At 48.7% G+C, this 19,154-nt stretch overlaps 1 protein-coding gene across 1 annotated transcript in view; it reads left to right on the top strand.

Moving 5' to 3' along the window:
• The first annotated feature begins 5,728 nt into the window (after positions 1–5,728).
• Positions 5,729–19,154, top strand: part of IRF2 (interferon regulatory factor 2) — an 88,133-nt gene continuing 74,707 nt past the window's right edge. Inside the window, exon 1 of the mRNA XM_004610361.2 lies at positions 5,729–5,925. The gene's annotated coding sequence lies outside the window, so the exon portion shown is untranslated. The remainder of the gene's footprint in view (positions 5,926–19,154) is intronic.

Genomic DNA, 19,154 nt, shown 5'->3' with positions numbered 1-19,154 from the left:
TAGAGAGAGAGTATGGGGAATATTATCTGCCATGGAGGCAGGGGATTATGGGAAAGGGGGGGTACACCGGGGATATTGGTGGTGGGGAATGTGCACTGGTCTGGTGGAGGGATGGGTGTTTGATCATTATGTGATTGTAACACAGACATGAAAGCTTGTAACTATCTCATGGTGATTCAATTAAAAAACAAACAAACAAAAAAGAACTTAAAGGCAAACTGATAGGCACATTTTTCTTCTGACTTGAAAAATAAAAGCATTACTTTATAGTTTATCCCCTTAGAGAAATAATGATTATTTCTAAGTACAATTTCTAAGTAGAATTCTCCATTCCATTCTAGAATGAAATGGAGAAAATATACTTTAAAAATATCAAGAAGTTGGGCTGGAGAGATAGTAGAGGGTTTCGGTGCTTTCCTTGCAGGTGGCTGACTCTAGTTAGATCTCTGGCACATTCAGATGGTTTCCAGAACAGTGCTTAGGGGGCCATCTGTGGTCCCAGGGAATGAGCCTGGGTCAGTCACCTGCCAGGGAAGTGCCTTACATGCTGTATTATCTCTCTGGCCCTATCATTTGTGATTTTATAACCTCTTTAGCACCATGCAGGAGAGTTTCACAGGCCGGGATGCAAGTGGTACCAATGCAGTAGGAAAGAAATTGGGCCACCAGCTGGCAGACTTGACGTGAGACTCTGAATAATCACAGCTATCAGCCAGTGTACCAGCATCTTACACATGCTCACACAATTCTAAAGTCTGTGCTTACAGATGAGGGTAACAATGTCACTAACGGCGTAGGATGAAAGAAATGAACCTGCCTATTTGGTAGACTGTATGAAAAGTTCTTGGAATTCAGAGATTTTCCTTTGTTTTGTTCACTGTGCTGAGTGAGATAATCTGGTGGAGTAACCTTGAGCAAACATGTTACTTTAATTATTATTTTATGAAACTGTTCTTTTTTAATTGGAAAAATTAACTTAAAGAGCCATTTGAAACGTGCTAATCTCAACTGTACTTTTACTTCTCTGTTCTGCAGATCTGCAGATCCATCACCAAGGGCACAATCCCTGCATTTGCTGCGTGTTCAAAGAATTCACTGTCCTGACTTGACTTCTTGGAAGAAACGAGTCCTTCTGTCCTCAGGCAAATCTTAGAAAATGTTCCATTTTACAGTTAAAACATAAACAGTTCTCACTCCTGGGCTCATTTTGGCTTTTTATTCGGTTTGGTTTTACTGTCATACCTAGCTGTGCTCGGAGTTTACTCCTGGCTCTGTGCTCAGGATCACTCCTGGTGGGGCTCCGGGGACCAGATGTGTGTGTGTGGAGGGGAGGGTGGAGTGGGGAGGGGGTCGACAAACCAGGGTCAACTGTGCCTTAACTTCTGTAGTCTTCTCTAGTCCATCATGCTAGTTTCTTTACACAAGATGACTTGCATCCCACCAAGGTGTTGGGTCAAATTTCCTTAGTACAGCATAGGAGTCTTTTCCCGCTAACTTTCAAAAAGATCCTTATTTTGCTCTCCTGATCTATTTCCCACCGAGCTTTATGACTACGTGCATCACATCAAAGGGCTCAGAAATCCGCCCTGACCGTGTTTATCAGAACCATGTGGATTGAGTGTGATATTTACATTTTTGGGTCTGCAGTGACAGGTCATGAAGGGGCTGAGTGAGCAAAAAGAGAAGTTTATTTGATGCTTTATGAGTGCAAGGGCTTGGAAAGTTGGAAACAATATCCTTACCTTAGAGCTCTAAAGGCTGAGGCATGGGGGTCAGGTCTCCCCCATATTCAATTGGCCGACCAACTCCAGGAGGCTGAAAAGAGCTTTTGTTCAGTTTTATTTATTTTTATATTTGATTTTAGGGTCATAAGCAGTGGTGCTCAGGGCTTACTCTTGGCTCTGTGCCAAGGAGAGCCACAACAATAATATTCTAAATTCTGATGGTGCTTGGGACCATATGTGGTGCCAAGGATCAAACCTGGGTGGGCTACGTGCAAGGCAAGTGCCTCATCCACTGTACAATTGCTGTACTATCACTCTACACCAGGACTGTTCACTTTTAGATAGAGGTCATTTCACCCAAGAAAGGAGGAGGGGGGATGCCTTGAATGAAGAAGTTACAGTTTGGGCAGCACCATCCAATAGGGGATATCTGAAGCTCTGGGTGTAAGAGAGAAGTCAGAGACAAATAAAGTAGAATGAGAAAACAGAGGGGCTTTTCTTTGTCTGGTTGGTTTGGGGGCCACACCTGGTAATGCATTCCTGGAATCACTCCTGGGTACTGGATGCCCAGGATTGAACCCAGGTTGGCTGTGTGCAAGGCAAGCACCTTATCTTTCGTACTATCTCTTGGGCCTTGAGAAAACAGAGATCTGAGGAAAACACCCTCATGGAGGGGGCTAGGAGCAGAGGAAGAGAGTCAAGATAGAGACCAGGGCACTGACATCATGGGAAATGTGCAGGACAAAGGATGCAGACGGTGGAAACAGTCCTTTGGAGACATAATCAAGAGAAACAGAGAAGGAGAAATAGAAAAATTCCAACAGGTCTGTTCCTAAGTGGAGAACCTCTGGTGGCTTATTTTTGTCTTTTGACTTTTGTGTTTCTGCATGCTCGACAGTAAAATACCACTTGTACTGAGAGGGCTGGAGCGATAGCACAGTGAGTAGGGTGCTTGCCTTGCACGCGGCCAACCCAGGATTGATTCCTCCATCCCTCTCCAAGAGCCTGGCAAGCTACCGAGAGTATCCCACCCGCATGGCAGAGCCTGGCAAGATACCCGTGGCATATTCAATATGCCAAAAACAGTTACAAGTCTCACAATAGAGACGTTACTGGTGCCCGCTCGAGCAAATCAATGAGCAACGGGATGACAGTGATACACAGTGATAATGATATTAAAAATAAAGTGCTCTAATAAAATCTAAAATATTTGATGGGAACCAAGAGCAAGTACTTATGAATGCTTCAGTATTGAGCGCCTGTGTACCAGGCACCATGCTCGGGGTAAGTCCAGAAAGAAGAATGGCTTTGTTGTTTCGCAGTAAGGACCAGCAGAGGGCTTGACAGGGGCGGGGGTAGCAGTGCTCTGCACAGCAGCAGGAGATGAGGCTGCAAGTTTACTTGGCTGCCAGATGACAATGATCTTTGTGTCTGTTTGGTCAAATAATACCAACTTTATACTGCAGGCTGGAGAGCAGTTCCTGAGGGGCCGAGTTAGGATTGGAACTGAGCTTCACCTGAACTTAGCTTTTTACTTCATCTGGACAGGAATGGGGCTGCTAGCCTGGAGGAATCTGAGTTAGGAGAGAGGAACCGACTTTTCAGCAAACGGCAACAATTGAATGAAGGCAATGCAGTGAGGATGATGGAGGGGCCGAGTTTGAGGAGGTTTGGGGGGAGCTGAGAAGGGCATACACAGGCCCTGAGGATCAGATATGTGACTGGGGAGAAAGAAGATAACAGGAATGAGTACTGGGTCTTGGGGTTTGGTGGGCCTTGCATGTGGCACTCAGGAGGCATGTCAGTTCCTCCCGGGGCTACGCAGCTAACCTGGTGCCAGTTCACTATGAGGCCCAGGGATGCAGATTGCTTTGGGTCCACAGTGCTGGCAATTCCTCAGGAGGCTGGGGGCAGTGTAAAGGCTGCACTCTGGAGAGACCATGTGGTTGGTACCCTAAGCGTTGCAGGAATGGGCCTGTGATGGACCAGGGTTGGCCGGATGTAAGCCATGCATCTTAGTTCCTGTCCCATCTCTCCAGCCCCAAGTGCTGAGTTTTTTCACCGAGGTCCGGGGGTGGGGCAAGAATGGCAGCTCCAGGGGATAGTTGGCACAGAGGGACCCCCAGGGCTTGTCCAACAGCCAAGGAGGCGATAGGTAGGAAATAAGGGTGAATGAGAGCTCTACCCCAGAGACCACAGCCACAAAATGGTATCCTAACTCTTCGCTAAATCTCCTGACCACAGCAACGTGTTTGGATATGTCTCTACTTCTGGGGGATAGAATCCAATATCTGTTGAGGGACAGGGAGGTTAGAATTCTGCTTTCAGAAAACGTTTAAATGTTAGTGACTGTGTCCTTCTACTCCGCAGGAAGGGACCTTCTCTGCGGAGTGCAAGAATTAGGGAGAAAGAAGACAGAACTCTCTAGGATGTGGGGTGGGGTGGGGGGAAAATCAGGTTTAACTAGACTAGAATATCTAAGTTATCCATTGTAGGTGCCTGGAGAATTTTTGTTTTGTTTTGGAGCCACACCTGGCAGTGCTGAGGGCTTACTCCTGATAGGGTGGAGTGATAGCACAGCAGGTAGGGAACTTGCCTTGCAAGCGGGGGTCCTGGATTCAATCCCCAGGATCCCACCTGGACCTCCAGGAGTGATCCCTGAGTGCAGGACTTATTCCTGGCTCTGCCTTTGAGGGTCACTCCTAGCTGGCTCAGGGGATCATCTGTGGTGCCAGGGATCAAACCTAGGTTGGCCCTGTGCAAGGCAAGTGCCCTGCCTGCCATACTATCGCGTCAGTCCCAGTGCCTGGTGAATAGTGTGTGTGTGTGCGCGCGTGTGTGTGTGTGTATGTGTGTGTATGTATGTGTGAGGTTAACAACATACCTTAGTGACAGGCACTGTACTTTTTTCTTTTATTTCCTTCTGTTTTCTCAGACTCCAGGGATCCAATCTAGGGTCTCACACATGCGAGGCAAGGGCTCTGTCACTGAGCTACATCCAGGCGGCACCTCTATTCTAGCTCACTTATCTCCATTTTGCAACATGGAAGACTTGCGCATTAGGTGAAGCACTTGTGCAAAGATGGCCAGATCGTGTGTCAAGGAGGGGCCGAGGTGGACCAGGTTGCAAAAGCCTCACTCCTGGACTAACCAACAAGCTGAGACATTTTAAAGTAGGATTAAACCCACACCCTTGCCATGCTGGGAGGTGACTTGTGTGGCACCTCTGATAACTTAGGGTCTTGCGTCCCGGCATGTGCGTTTAGGACTTTGCTAAGGGAAGGCCTTCCTTATGGCCTCCTAAACCAGTCCCATGTGCAGTTCAGGAAAGCAGGGGCATTTGAATTGGGTTGCAGACGAGGGTTCAAATAAGGTGAAGTCCCTAAATCGCCTGGCCCAGCTCTGGCAATCGTATTTAAGCAGCGCTGGATTAAGTCGGTTAGCTGGATTCCTTGGAGACGGCAGCGTTCGAAGGGGAATTTTTATTCGCTCCGAAATCTGGGGTTCCTAATGCCCCACTTACACCTGCCGCACCCATTGGGCATGAAGTCTCACTCTTCCCCCACCAACCCCAGACGTCCTCTTCCTCCTCCTCCACCGCTCCCAGCCTTCGGGCCAAACCTTCCGAGCTGCAGCCAGGACCTGCTCAGCTCTGCCGCCGCCGGGGCCCTCCCACGGCCGCGTGCGCACGGCGAGTGGGAGCGCCCCGGCGCGCGGGCCAACAGCCCCGCGCGCAGCCGCTTGTTGCTCGGGCAGCCGCGCCGACGTGGGGAAGTGAAAATGAAATTGACTTTTCCGAGAAATGATGAAAGCCGCGCCGCCCGCCAATGAGCTGCCGCGGCGAACTTCCGCACCTCCCGGCGCGGCGGCTCGCGCGCTCCCCCCGCCTCGGCGCTCGCTTGCACAAGCTCGAAACAAACACTGGGGAGGAAGGGCGGAGGGAGGAGGAGGGCGCAGGGGGAGGCGCGGAGGGCGGAGGGCGGAGGGCGGGGGGCGGGGGGATTTCCAGCCCCGGCGCTTCGCAGTTTCCTCTCCTTGTTTTGCTTTCGATCTGGACTGTTCTCAGGCGAGCCGGGGAGTAACTTTTAGTTTTGCTCCTGCGATTATTCAACTGACGGGCTTTCGTTTCCATTGCACACGCCCTAGCAACACTTAGACCTTGCGGAATTGTATTGGTAGCGTGAAAAAAGCACACTGAGAGGTAACATTTTTTTTTTCTCTCTCCAAATAATAGTTGTAACTGTGCGTGTGTGGGTTGTGTGTGTGTGTGTGTTGTGTGTGCGTGCGTGCGTGTTTTTCTGGAGGGCATGTTTATGAGGCTTGGAGGGGAGAGGTGTCTTATGTGTGTCCTGATGGTTTGACACGTTTTTTTTTTTTTTTTTTCCTTGCCACTGGAAAATGAGGCGGGTGGCAGGGGGGGTCATAAATATTAACACACATTTCTGGAGGCACCGTCAGCGGCTGTTAGGGATCGTCTTCTTTTTGGAGAAGCAGGTTCTGCTGCTGTCGCTGTTGCTACCGGGGCTTGCGGAGGCTGTGAGGAGGAGGAGGCGGTAGAGAGGGAGGAGGAGGAGGAGGAGGTTGGTGGAGGTTTAATTTCACTTTTGGATTTGCAGATGCGGGGAGGTGGCGGCTCCTTGGATACGCCGACCTGCCCTGTGAGCTCCTGCGCCCCAGGTGTTGTGTGGGGGTGCAGGTCCGCACAGGATGGTCGGGCCTCCTTTTTACAAAATTAGGGTGTGCGTGTGTGTGTGTGTGTGTGTCTGTGTCTGTGTGTGTTTCTGTGTGTGTCTTGCGTGGAGTTTGCACCCGCCGTCGCCGCCAGATCCGAAGCTTCGGGGCAGCTGCTTCTCGGAGCCCCGCGGCGGCAGCGTCATCCAGGACCGCGCCGGCCGCCCGCGCCCCGAGCCCCGCTCCCGGCCGCGGCGAAGGGAAACTTGCGGGCGCGCCCCGCGGTGCCGGGGGCTGGGCAGGGGCGCGGGCGGCGGGTGGCAGCGGGCGGGCGGGCTCGCGGCGACGCTGGGCGCGGGCCTGGTCGGCGCGCCGGGCTTCCTGGGGGCTGGGCCGCCGCCGTGCCGGAGGGACACCGCGTCCTCCCCACCCCGCCGGCCGGCGCCCGGCCTGGCCCCGGGGCTTTGTCACTGCACTTGTCCTTGCGCGCGGGGGCTCGGGCGGGCGCGTCCCGGGAGGACACCGCGCCCAGGGGGTCCTCTGCCCCGGCCGCGGCCTAGCGCCCCGCCAGCGCCCCCGGGCCGGCCTGGCGCGCTGGGCCTGACCCGCCTCGGCGGCAGAGCCTCGGGAAGCCTGAACGGCGCCCCCCGCTGGCAGCCGGCCCCCTCCGGGGGGCCTCGGGGGGCGCGGGCGGGTTGCCGATGCCCGTCCCGCGCCCTCCGACCCGGCTCGGGGCGCCCGGGGGCCGCTGCCCGCCGGCCGAGAGCGGGGCCGCGGCCGCCACTTCCTCCCCGACCGGGCGAGCGATGCCCGCCGCGGCCAGTCGTGGCGCCCGGCCGCCGCGCTGCCTCCCAGGGCCCGGGGGTCGGCCCGCGCGGGGTCGGGGCACCCTGGCGACTCGCAGGGGCTGCGAAGCTCAAACTCCGCGCAGCCTTCCCCCGGCGGCACCGGCATCTCTGGGTCGCCCCCCCCTCACCCCCACCCCCCAGTGTCGGGGGGCTTTTGCTCCGCGCACCCCGTAGGGAGGAAGATTGGCAGCCAGAGCCGGGCGCCAAGTCTGTGTTGAGGGCATCGGTGAGGCTCCGGGGCAGGACCCGAAACTAGACGTGTGACCCCTTTGCACGGGACTGACCCTCGAGGTCGCCGCGTAGAGCGGCGCGGGCTTTTGCATGTTGTTGGGTTTTTTTAAAAAAAAAAATCTTTTTTTTTTAATTAACTCCTTCATGTCTGCAACTTGGGCACGTTTGGCCGCTCCCTCTCCAGCCCTGCCGCCTCCTCGGCTCGGCTGCGGGCTGCGGCTCGGGCTCCTTGTCCTTGGTTGGGGAGTCAGGAAATACAGAGGCATTCTTAAGTGAGGAGGCGCTCTGGCATTGGCCTTCTGCCACCGGCCTCCCTTGTTGCTCCCGGCCCGCTCCCTCCGTCTGCTTTTGATGAATGGCTGGGGAGGGTGCAGGGTAGTTACATTTCCTGTTGTGGATTTTCAGGAATCACCCAAGTTTGCTGTCAGGCTTACAGTCTTATATTCGGGTTTATTTTTATTATTCTTATTCTTATTAGTAGTAGTAGTATTTTTGAGACCGGCAGCAAATAACGTTGGCATTTAGCCGTCTCGCCTGCGCTTCTGGGTGTAGAAGGGCAGGTGCAGATGGGATTGGTGACAGCAGGAAAGGTGCATGGTCTTGATGTTAGACAGATCCACTTTCCAGGACCTGGAGAATAATCCCTGCTCAGCTTCCTCAGGCTTCTGATGCAAGGGATCTTGCGTTTTCTCTGTCTGCCTTACCCACATTTTTTTTTTTTTGCCTGGAGTGGCCGTTGGTGGAGGGGGTGGGCAATAGAAACCTTAAACAAACAAACAAACAAACAAACAAAAACTGAAAAAGAACTTGTGATTTCTAAGTAAACTTTTGCAGGTGGAATAGTCGGGACTTTGGCACATTCAAGGTCTGACCTTGGAACATCTATTGATTGATAGAGCCCAGTCGGGAATTTCATGCATAGTGATTGTAATTTATAACTTAGTCTCTTGTGTAAGGAGTTAGATTTTGGCCTCTTAGACCCAAGACTTATGTCTGTTATGATTTGTAACTTCTCCCTGGTATTAAATATTTGCATATTCCATTCTTAATGAGTTGGTTGTGTTTTTGCTTTCTTTCTCTTGACCTTCAGAAGTTAGAGATAAGTTCACAGACCTCAAGACTTACCTGTACAGATGTCATCATTACCAAAGTATGGGTTTAGAGTAAAATGGGAGCAAATTATAGCAAACAAATGAAGCTGTGACAGCTTGAACCCTGGCCCCATTTCTCATCCTGCTTCCTGAAGCGTACTAGGCAGATAGAGATTCAGTGTACCCAATCTAGTTAAAGATGTTTAAACTTAGAGAAAAATTTGAAACTTGGAATACTTTCATGTTTGATATGCATCATATTTTCCTCATGATTCCAAGGTCATTGTACTCTCTATTTTTAGTATTATTGCGTTTAAGCACAGTTATGTTTTGAGAATTTTCACGCACTTTCTCGTTGACAGAGAGCAGACTACGGAACTCTAAATGGGGTAACTAGGACATGGTGCTGGTCTGTGCTTTATACCAAAGAGGACTTCAGGCTGACAGGGGGGCTTTATTTATTTGCTTAATAAATATTCCAAGGATATTTACTGTGCCCCAGATGAAACTGTGACTTCAATTGGGAACAGGCTGACAAGTTTCTTACCTTCTGGGGAGATTGTGTTATAGTTGTTAAGCTGACAGTACACAACTGAAAATTAAATGCAGTAATTATCTTTCAGGGTGAGCCCTATGGAAGATGATAATGATCCTTAACTATCGCCCATAGGGCTGCTTTTGAGAATAAGTGGGACACTGTGAATGAGAGAAGTCTGTATACATGCAAGGCATTGGCTTTCAAAATCTGTCAGAGTATGAACATGGGAGGCAAAGAATCATGGCTGGATTAAACACTTTCTTGTAGAATTTCCTGCAAGGAGAGATTTTACTTCTTCTGAGAGCGTATAAAGAACGGCAAGGAATTAAAACTCTTTGAAGCATCAAGATGTTTAAAAATGAAATTTTATCAGAATTTTTTTCCTGTCAGAGGAAAAAGTTAGGTGGTATCCATGGAGACAAATGACATGCAAATAACAGCAACTGGACTGATGTACTTTCCCAGTCCCTAGCAGGGACAATCCTCTCAAGCCTCACTGGGTTTTCGTCTGAATTTTCTTCATGATTGCTTCAGACTTTCATTCCTTGCCTGATATGACGGACATGCCTTTAATGGATTTTAGTATTTTGCTATCACTCTTCCCCCTTCATTTTTAGGTATTTTGCAGTGCTGGGGATTGAACTCTGGGCCTCAAGCATGCAAGGCAGGTGCCTCCCGCTGAGCCCCCCCCTCTGGCTGACAGCTACGGGGGTTTATTTTCAGTTGTTTGGTGTTTCCGTGGGTCTCCTGAGCGGTGCTCAGGCAGCCCAGCACCCTCACCAGAATTTCCCAGTCAGTGGGGTGATTTGACAGGAGACAGGAGAGCTTGAGGGTGTGGGACCCTGCAGTGCTGGGGATACTTAGGCCACCCGAGAGGTGCTGGGGTCGAGGGCCCTCCAGGGCTGCACCTGTGAACCTTGAGAACCATGTGGTCCCTGAAATTGAGCCTAGATTGGGCAGCGTGTGCACGAACCACTGTACTCTCTCCCCATCACATTTATTTTATTTAGCTTTTTTTTTTCTTTTTGGGTCACATCTGGTGATTCACAGGAATTACTCCTAACTGTGATCAGGGGACCATATGGGATGCTGGGAGTCGAACCCAGGTCGGCTGCATGCAAGGCATTTGCCCTAGCGGCTGTGCTATTGCTCTAGCCCCTTATTTAGCTTTTTATTTATTTTATTTATTGAATCACTATGAGATACATGATTAAAAAGATGTTCATGATTGGGTTTCAGTCATATAATGTTCTAACATGCGTCCCTTCACCAGTGTGCATTTCCCACCATCAATTTCCCCAGTTTCCCTTCAGCCTTCCCTTATTTCTGCCTGCTTCTAGGACAGGCACTTTCCCTCTCCCTCTCCCTCTCCCTCTCCCTCTCCTTCTCCCTTCCTCCCTCTCTCCCTCCCTCTCTCCCTCCCTCTCTCCCTCTCCCTCTCCCTCTCCCTTCCTCCCTCTCTCCCTCCCTCTCTCCCTCTCTCTCTCCCTCTCCCTCTCCCTCTCTCTCTCTCTCTCTCTCTCTCTCTCTCTCTCTCTCTCTCTCTCTCTCTCTCTCTCTCCCTCTCTCTCTCTCCTTTGACTGTCTCATGTTTTTAAAGGAACTCTTATAAGAGCCGGAAAGACAGCCCAATGGGTATGGCACTTACCACGTATGCGGCTGACCCTAGTTGTATCCCCAGTACCCTATATGTTCTACCGAATCCTGCCAGGAGTAAGCCCTGAACACTGCCAGGTGTGGCCCCCAAACCAAAATAAAATAAAGGAACTCTGCCAACTTGCACTTACTGACTACTGACTGTATACCTAACACAGCAGATGGGAAAATTTAATGCAGTCTGTATTTATAATGTGCAGCCCAAGAGTATGTGTGTTACCATATAACAATATAAATTGCTAAGATTTAGCGGTCATTATAAACTGTGAAGTCTTTTCCTTTCCAAAGTTCCTTCCCACACCAGGGTAGGGGGTGTGTGTCCTTTGTTTATTTATCGGTTATTTATTTATCGGTTATACCCGGTGGGGTTCAGGGCTTGCTCCTGGCTCTAAGCTCAGGATCAGTGCTGGCAGGGCTCTAGGGGCCATATGCGGTTGGTGCTCATGTTCAAACCTGGGCTGGCCATGCGCAGGGCAAGCCCCCCTGCCAGCTGTCCCATCTCTCCAGCCCACTTTGCATCCTTTGGCTGGAGCAGGATCATTAAATTTGGTGCATAATATCTGTGGAAGGCAGGGTTGAGGAGAGGGCCAGTGGTGGAGAGTCTGGTGGGAAACGGTAGTGGAAGAAGGGCTGAATCCAAAGAGTGAATCTTGGGTCCTGCTAGAAACCTGATGCCAATATTTTTATATAAAGTACCAAGGAGAAGCCCAGGCAGGAAATCTAGCTCCGGGCGCCTGGGAATCTAGCTAGAAGATCTTGGCCCACCATCGCTCTTGGGGTCCCTGGGAAGCTGTGGCAGATGTGGCAGCCTCTGTTTCCCTTTTCAGGCTCCCAGTAGAAGGATTTTCTGGGGCTCGGGAGATAGATCAGGAGCACATGCTGAAGGTACAGGGGCGGGAGGCGGGCAGCCGTAATCGGGTCCCTGTAAAACCCTGTAGCAAATCAGTTCCTCCCTCAGCAGCTTTATCTTTTGACAAACTGTCCCTGCCACAGGTTTCACTTATTTTGGAAGACTACATACGGATGTCCATTTTTCTAGTGCAGCCACACAGACAGCTTCCAGACAGAACTCAAGCGGAGAAAACGTGCATCGTCCAATCCAGTTGATGTCACTGTGCTCCAGTGCAAAAGAGAAACATGATATTTCAGACATCTGGGCAGCCATATTTTCAGATAAACACGCCAGCATCCAATATTACCTTGCAGGGTTGCAAAGCTAGACCAGAAGAGCCTAACTCCTCCCATCCCCTGCCTCCCCCCCCAACCACACACACACACACACACACACACACACACACACACAATTCCCATCAATAATTTGAGTTCTGCGGGGGATCAGGAAGAAGTGATCCCTCATGAAACATTGCTAACCTTTGAGGTAACCCAGCCGACAACTATTTGGTTTAGTGGACTCAAACCTTGTGCCTGGTTTCATTTATGAAATATTTGTTGACAAATGTGTACACACAGGGTGTGGTGTTGTGGAAGGTATGTGAGCTCCAGAGTCCAGGGGCCCGGAGTTGCCTTTTAAGCACTTGCATGAACTCTCCCCTCACCTCCCCTTTCTGGAATCTGTAAAATGGGATGCTCGACCGATGTCTTTGGGCGAAGGGATTGGTGGGTATCAAATCACCATGTGATTGCCCTCTGCCCTGCCTACTAGAAACACGGGAAACTTCAGATTTTCCTATTTCAATACCTCTCTTCCTCTTCTGCCTTGAGAATCCCTCACTCCCACCCCCTGTCACAAGCCTCTCACCGCTGTGGCCTGGACCCCTGAGGTGAAGGAGGAGACCCCATGAGCAAAGGATCTCTCCTCTGAGACAAATGTTCTCTGTCATTTCCATGGTCTCCTAGCCATGTGACATAGGGAAGTAAGCTGCTGGCCTGGGATTTATTCCCACAGGTTGGTTGAATATGTATGTGGTCCCATCCAGAGGGAATGTGAGTTCACTCCCTGACCTGTGCCCATGTAGCTGTTGCTTGTTAGACAGAAGATGGTATCAGTGTGATGGTTGTTGGTATACTCTAATCTCTTTTTTTTGGAGGGAGGGGGGTCTCGCTGGGCACACCAGGCTGTGCTCACAGCTTACTGTTGGCTCTGCACTCAGGGCTCACTCTCTGGCTCACTCTGGGGACTCTGTGGGGATCGAACTCAAGTCAGCTGCATGCAAGGCAAATGCCCCAGCCACTGTACTATCACTCCAGCCCAGTTGTGGCGCTCTAAATTTCCATTTGCAACAGCAAATAGGACTTCATTTTATGGGCATCGCTCTTCGTCTGGGAAGGCCATGGAGATTTAGGAGTTGGGTTTTTATATCTTTGTTTTGACTTATGTCCCCTTTCATCTGTTTAGTATTCAGCTTTGATAAGCAAGAATGTCTCTGTGTCCTGCCCTGTGCATGCCTCAGAGTTCCCCCCCCCCCTTTTTTTTTTATGGGAAACAGAAGGCAGTGTTTTGTTTTTTTTCTGATGGAGTCTAAGCATTTTTATCTCAAGGGCAAGACCAATCCATCTCTGCAGTTGGGTTTTGTGTGAGAAAAGCCTGTTCTAGTTTTTATTAAGCAAGTATCTTTGGGGGAGTTAGCTACTTGTTCTGTGATTTTCGTAAAAACGTTTTTTTCCAGGGTGCACTTAGTAATCTGCTGCTGACTGCGTAACAGTGTTCCCATAGAGCACACCTAATGTGACCCAGGGAGAGATGAGTTTGCAATTCACATGCTTCTTCTTAACTCATGCATATCGAGTTTTTGTAGGAACCGAAGAACCCCCATATAACTGCATTAAACACTGTGCTGGTGTGGTATGCTGACATCCTAGGGACATTCATATCTCATGGGGGTGGCATTTTGAGTCTGAAGCAACTGCCTACAAATCACGTTATTTCAAATAACAATACCGTCTCCTCTGCAGTGAGTGACTTTGTTGTTGATCTTGTCTCTCTTACCCCAGATCTATTGAAGAAGATGAGAAGAATCACAGTGGCGAGGAGGGCCTCCTTCCAGCCAGGGTGTTAGTGGACATGTGGGGTGGGTGGAGGCCGAGGTGATGAAAAAGAGAGAATAAGATGGAGAATAGAATCAATGCCTCCTGACTTTTGGGGAGAGACGTGGTGTTCACACAGGTAGGTTGTGTCTTGCCACTAGTGTCATTGAGTGCGTTGTGGAAATGGTGAGAGCCAGCTTTAGTTAACAATAGTTAACACATTGAAATATTGATATAACTCCCCCACATGTTTTGTTTGTTTGCTTGTTTTGTTGTGTGTGGGGGCATGCCTGGCTGATCTCAGAGCTTACTCCTGGCTCTGTGCTCGAGAATTACTCCTGGTGGGTCTCCAGGGACCATATGTGATGCCGAGGACTGAAGCCAGGTAGACTGTGAGATGTGCACCCTACCCTGCCGTACTGTGTCTCCAGCCCTTGATTTCGGAATGAGGCCTTTTGGTTCTGAAGATGACAGTGTCAAAAGAAGGAAACATGGAATCATCGGCTGACTTTAGACAGCCCAGTAGGTGGTGAGTGGTGTTGGCATGGGTGAAGCCACCACAGAGATAAAGAGATACGAGTGTTGGCCGTGGGAAGGCAGGAGGGATTGATCCCCAAATCTAAGGCTCAGCTGTCTTTGGAGTGAGGTAGAGTCAGGAGAAGATTCATGCTGCTAACATTTATTACCAGTCTCAGGGCCCTTCACCCACCACCTGTTGGTCTGCCTTGCCGTTGGTTGTATTTGTCAGGGGAGGTTAAAGCAGAGTGAGGAGCATGACCCAGTGCAGTACAGCATTCCCTAAAGGCTAGCTGGCATAAGCGGGTTGAACCGTGAATGCCGTAACTGGATTCTTCAGGTCACTGGGGTGGAGACTGCACTTTCCACATTGTTGGATTGTATGGTGAAGTGACCTTTTTGGAATTAAATTTGGTATCACATATTGAAAGCCTCAAATGTTCAATAATTCCACATCTACGCATCTGCTCCCATGAAGTAACCAGAGATGGGACTAAGCTTTGTGTACAAAGGATTGTTTATTGAATTAGCTCTCATTAGAGGGAAAACTTGGATGCCACCTAAAAAAACCAACAATAGGAACACATTTAAATAAATGATGGCACATTCAGACAATGAATATGGGTAGCTTATAAAATTTGTGTCTGGGCATTCGATGATGGGAAACTATTCACGATATGTGTTGAGAAAAAGAGGACATTGAATTGTGATCCTAACTTTATTTTTAAAATGTTTGTCTACACATTGTTTAAAAATAAAACAGCCTGGAAGGAAACATTTGAATGAAGGGATTGTGCATGTTTAGTTTTCTTTAGTTCCCTGAAACTTTTTTCCCCCCCTATCTTTGAAGTCTAATACAATACAACTGTTATTTTTTAAAACAGAAAAAAAAAAGTTCTTAAGACATCTTTTGTTCCTTCTGACCTGCCACTGGCAAATGTTAAGTGAGAAGAGCTAGGGCTAGGGCGATGGCCCTTGGTGGAGCAAAAGGCTTGGGGTTGGATCGCCAGCACCAAGTACCCCACCCCTGCCACTCTGGATATACCCCTAACAATTTAGACAGGTGACTTGGACGTTGTGCAAAAGGTTGATGTTCAGGAATCTGACCATTCTTGAACTCTTCTTTGCCTTTCTCGCATGGAGCCAGGCTTTCCCAGACGGCACCGAGTCCATCTGTCCCCATGAAGTTCTGGCCACTGGCAGCTAAGTAAGTGGCTCCTTGGAGAGGATGGGGCCTGCTGTTTTGCTTGGAACTATGGGAGATCCAAGATGTCACCTGCTTCACAGATAGAACTTTTGTATAGGTGGATAGTATGGGATCAGAAGACATGTGGTTTGGAGAGTGGAGTCCCAGTTGATTTTATAACTATTGAATACAGTCATCATTGCTATTTATTGGCTGGGGAGAATAGAGTAGTGATATTGATTAATAGTGAGGTTGCAGTGTTGGTTTCCATACGTCGATCCTTAGGTGATGCCTTGAAGTTTACAGAATGAGTTGTGGGTTGTGCTTTATAGCCAAGGGTAATTCTCCTCACACCACTTTCAGAAATGAGCTTCACTAGAAGGAGACATTTTCTTGACACCTTGAGGACTTAGCCTAGGAACTTGGGCTGCCTGCAACCATTTGACCCTCTTGCGGAGATGAGATAGAAATTTAATGTCCTTTTGGATCAGAACAATTAATTTCGACAAATGGCTCCAGATTCAACTCTAATGGTAGATGAAGAGTAAAGTGTTTCTAGGGTGGCCAGAGAGATGACATAGCAGGCACACTGCTTTCCTGGCGTGCATCCGATAAGGGTCTGACCCCTAACACACCTTATGGTCCCTTGAGCCCAGCCAGGAGTGATCTCTGAGCACAGAGACAAGAGTTAAGTACTGAACACTGCTGGGTGTGGCCCCCAAACCAAAACCAAAACCAAAAGTTTCTAGGGAAGTGGATGCAAACATTCCCTATCTATGTAATGTATTGTTTATCTTCATATCTTTTGCATTCTCCAGTCTCAGTTAGCCAAGGTGTCTTGTAGGACCACATGAAGCTTTAATACCCATCATCCCACCCTACCAACTTTTATAAGTTCCTCATTGGAGAATGACTTAATATGCCCCTAAGTATGACTGATTCCTTATTTTTGATAAGTGAAGATGCCTAAAAGTCTCTATCTGGAAACCTTTCACAATATTTTCATTTTGGGGTGTGGGGGCTCGTGCACACACATTGGTACGCAGGGCTTATTTCCCGACTCTGCTCAGGGATCACACTGGCTGATGCTCAGGGAACCTTATTTCAGTGCCAGGATCAAACTGGGCTAAGGCCCAGGCAAGCAAGCACCCGAAAGCCTTAAGTCCTGTACTATCTCTTTGGCCCCAAATTTCAATCCTTTCATAGATACTGAAATCATTTTAGGTTTGATAAGAAAGTAGAGTTATAACCGATACTAGCTCAGAGGCAGAATACTTTGATATTTATAGGGTGGCTGTCCCACACCCAGCCTCCACTTGAAAAAAATAAAAAGTGCCTGTCTAATACAAGTATAAAGTGAAATATAATTTGTTATTTTTTGGTTCATTTTGGGGATATACCCCGTGGTATTCAGAGTTTACTCCTGGCTCTTCATGCAGAGATCACTCCTGGCAGGGCTCCGAGACAGGATGTATGTGGTGCTGGAGATTGAACCTGGATGGGCAAGTTGCAAGGCAAACTCTCTACGCCATGTACTGTTGTTCCGGCCCCTGTAGTTTAAAATGTTCTACTAGGGGCTGGGCTAGAGGGTAGGGCATTTGTTTTGCATGCGGCCCACCCAGGTTAAATTCCCAGCATCCCATATGGTCCCCCGAGCACCACCAGGAGTCCTGAGTGGATGAACCAGGAGTAACTCCTGTGCATCGCCGGATGTGACCCAAAAATGTTCTAATAGTAACTATCACATGGTGATTCAATTAAAAAAAATAATAATAAAATAAAATTAACGAATGACTCTAGTAACTGCTATAAAATGTAGTTCTAATTCACTTTAATAATATCTTATTATCCAGTATATCAAAATATTATTTCAGCATTGTTAAATACACAAACATTTGTGAAGTAATTTTCATTATTTTTGTGCTGAAGTTTTAAAATCCTGTCCTTTTATACCAACCATTCATCTTAATCAGTGGCTGGGTCTCGTTCATGTTGGCTGCCCTGTGAAATGGTGCAGAATTAGAAAAGAAGGAAGGTGGGACGATAAACTGGGGTGGGGGTCGGGGGGCCTGCGGGAGATAGTTCAGTGGGTAAGGTGCTTGCCCTGCATGCAGTTGCCCTGGGTTTCATCCCCTGCATCCCAGATGGTTCCCTGATCCTGCCAGGAGAGATCCCTGAGTGGGAACCCTGAGTACTGCAGGGTGTGGCCCCCAAACAAATAAACAAAAAACTGTAATAGAGGGACCATAACCCGAGGTTATAGAGGGTAATAGAGGGACTATGACCGAGGAAGAATGGCCAAGTCGGAACAGTTGTTGGCTGTAATAGCACATATGTTCCTGTTTGTCCTTCCACCCACAAATTATTCCTATCCTCTTCAGCCTCACATAATACAGTCCTCCCCAGTTTTACAGAAACGGCATATTGGCTGTGCCATTCATTCCTGGTGAATCTTTTCAGCCTCTTGAGGTGTTGGGAAAATTGATAACTTGAATTTTTCCATCTGTACTACCGACCTAGTTATTTGAGAATAACGACAACCTCTGGCGTTTCTTTGCACTTCCCACCAGCACTTGATATGCAGTAAGAACTAAATAAATATTTGTTGATTTGATTTTCAGCCATAAAGCAAAGGTTAGCTTGGAAGGCCTGAATTCCAGCTCAGGCAGTGGTGCGGCTTATTTGGTGTTCAAAACTTAATGGTATAGATATTGAGCACATAAGCATGGGGATTTGTCACTTTGCATTAGGATTTGTCACTTTGTATTAAGGTTTCAGCTTCCAGAAGGTGGAAAAATGAGTTTTCCCTCCTTTGTACCTAGGCCTTAAAAAAAAAAAATTATCAGTTCATCCCTTTGGCATTTAAGTTCCAATCATGATACTCATAATTTCTTGCACATAAAATTAGCTCTCTGCTGATGTGCTGGTCATACCCACTTGGGAGCTGCTGCTTACTCAGTGGGTTAGTTATTAATAATAACTTCGTTATTAGCAAACACTTGCAGCCCCTTACATACATAACCTGGAAAGGCTTTTGAAACCATGGACTGTATCTTCCAGTCGCCCTCATTTGTTCTCTTTGACTGTAATTGTTGCTTTGAGCAGCAGCCTGATCCACGGAGCCAGGGCAATTTCTTTTTTCCTGAAGCCTACCTAAGAACTGCTTAGGTAGCTTTTCTCTGCAAGATTAAATACGACCTTCACTGAATCATGTTAGCAGGCCACCAGCTAGAAAAATAAAGACTAAACCAAACCTTCGCGAAGAAATTCCCAGTGGCTCTGTGGGCCAGAGCGTTCCCCGACTGCTCTCTTCCAATGAAAACACTGCCCGGCGAGTTGGAAGTGAATTCTTGTAGATTTGGGGATTTGCAGCTGACAGAAGAACAGGAAAGTATAATCTCATTTTAAATTAATCCTGAAGGTAAATCTTTAGGACTGTCTTGTTGGGGATGTGGGAATTTTGTTCCCCAGGGAAAGCGCCTCTGAAGCCACCGCTTGGCTGGCCCTGGAAGGTCTGGTCTGAATTCAAGGTAGGAAGGTGGAGAGGGGCCAAGAAGGTAGGTGGGGCCTGAGGTCCCAAAAAGCCATCCTGGGCACGTGAGGGCATTTCTGGTTCTCCCCAGGTCCTGTTCCCTTTTGGGCTCTGCGTTATTGAATGGAAGTTGGGGAGTCTGCTGCGAGGCCCCGGTGGGGAATGTAGAGGAACTG

This window comes from Sorex araneus, chromosome 1, assembly GCF_027595985.1.
Source record: "Sorex araneus isolate mSorAra2 chromosome 1, mSorAra2.pri, whole genome shotgun sequence".
NCBI lineage: Eukaryota > Metazoa > Chordata > Mammalia > Eulipotyphla > Soricidae > Sorex > Sorex araneus.
Note: the sequence above shows the minus strand (reverse complement) of the source record. Positions and strands in the feature narration are given on the sequence as shown.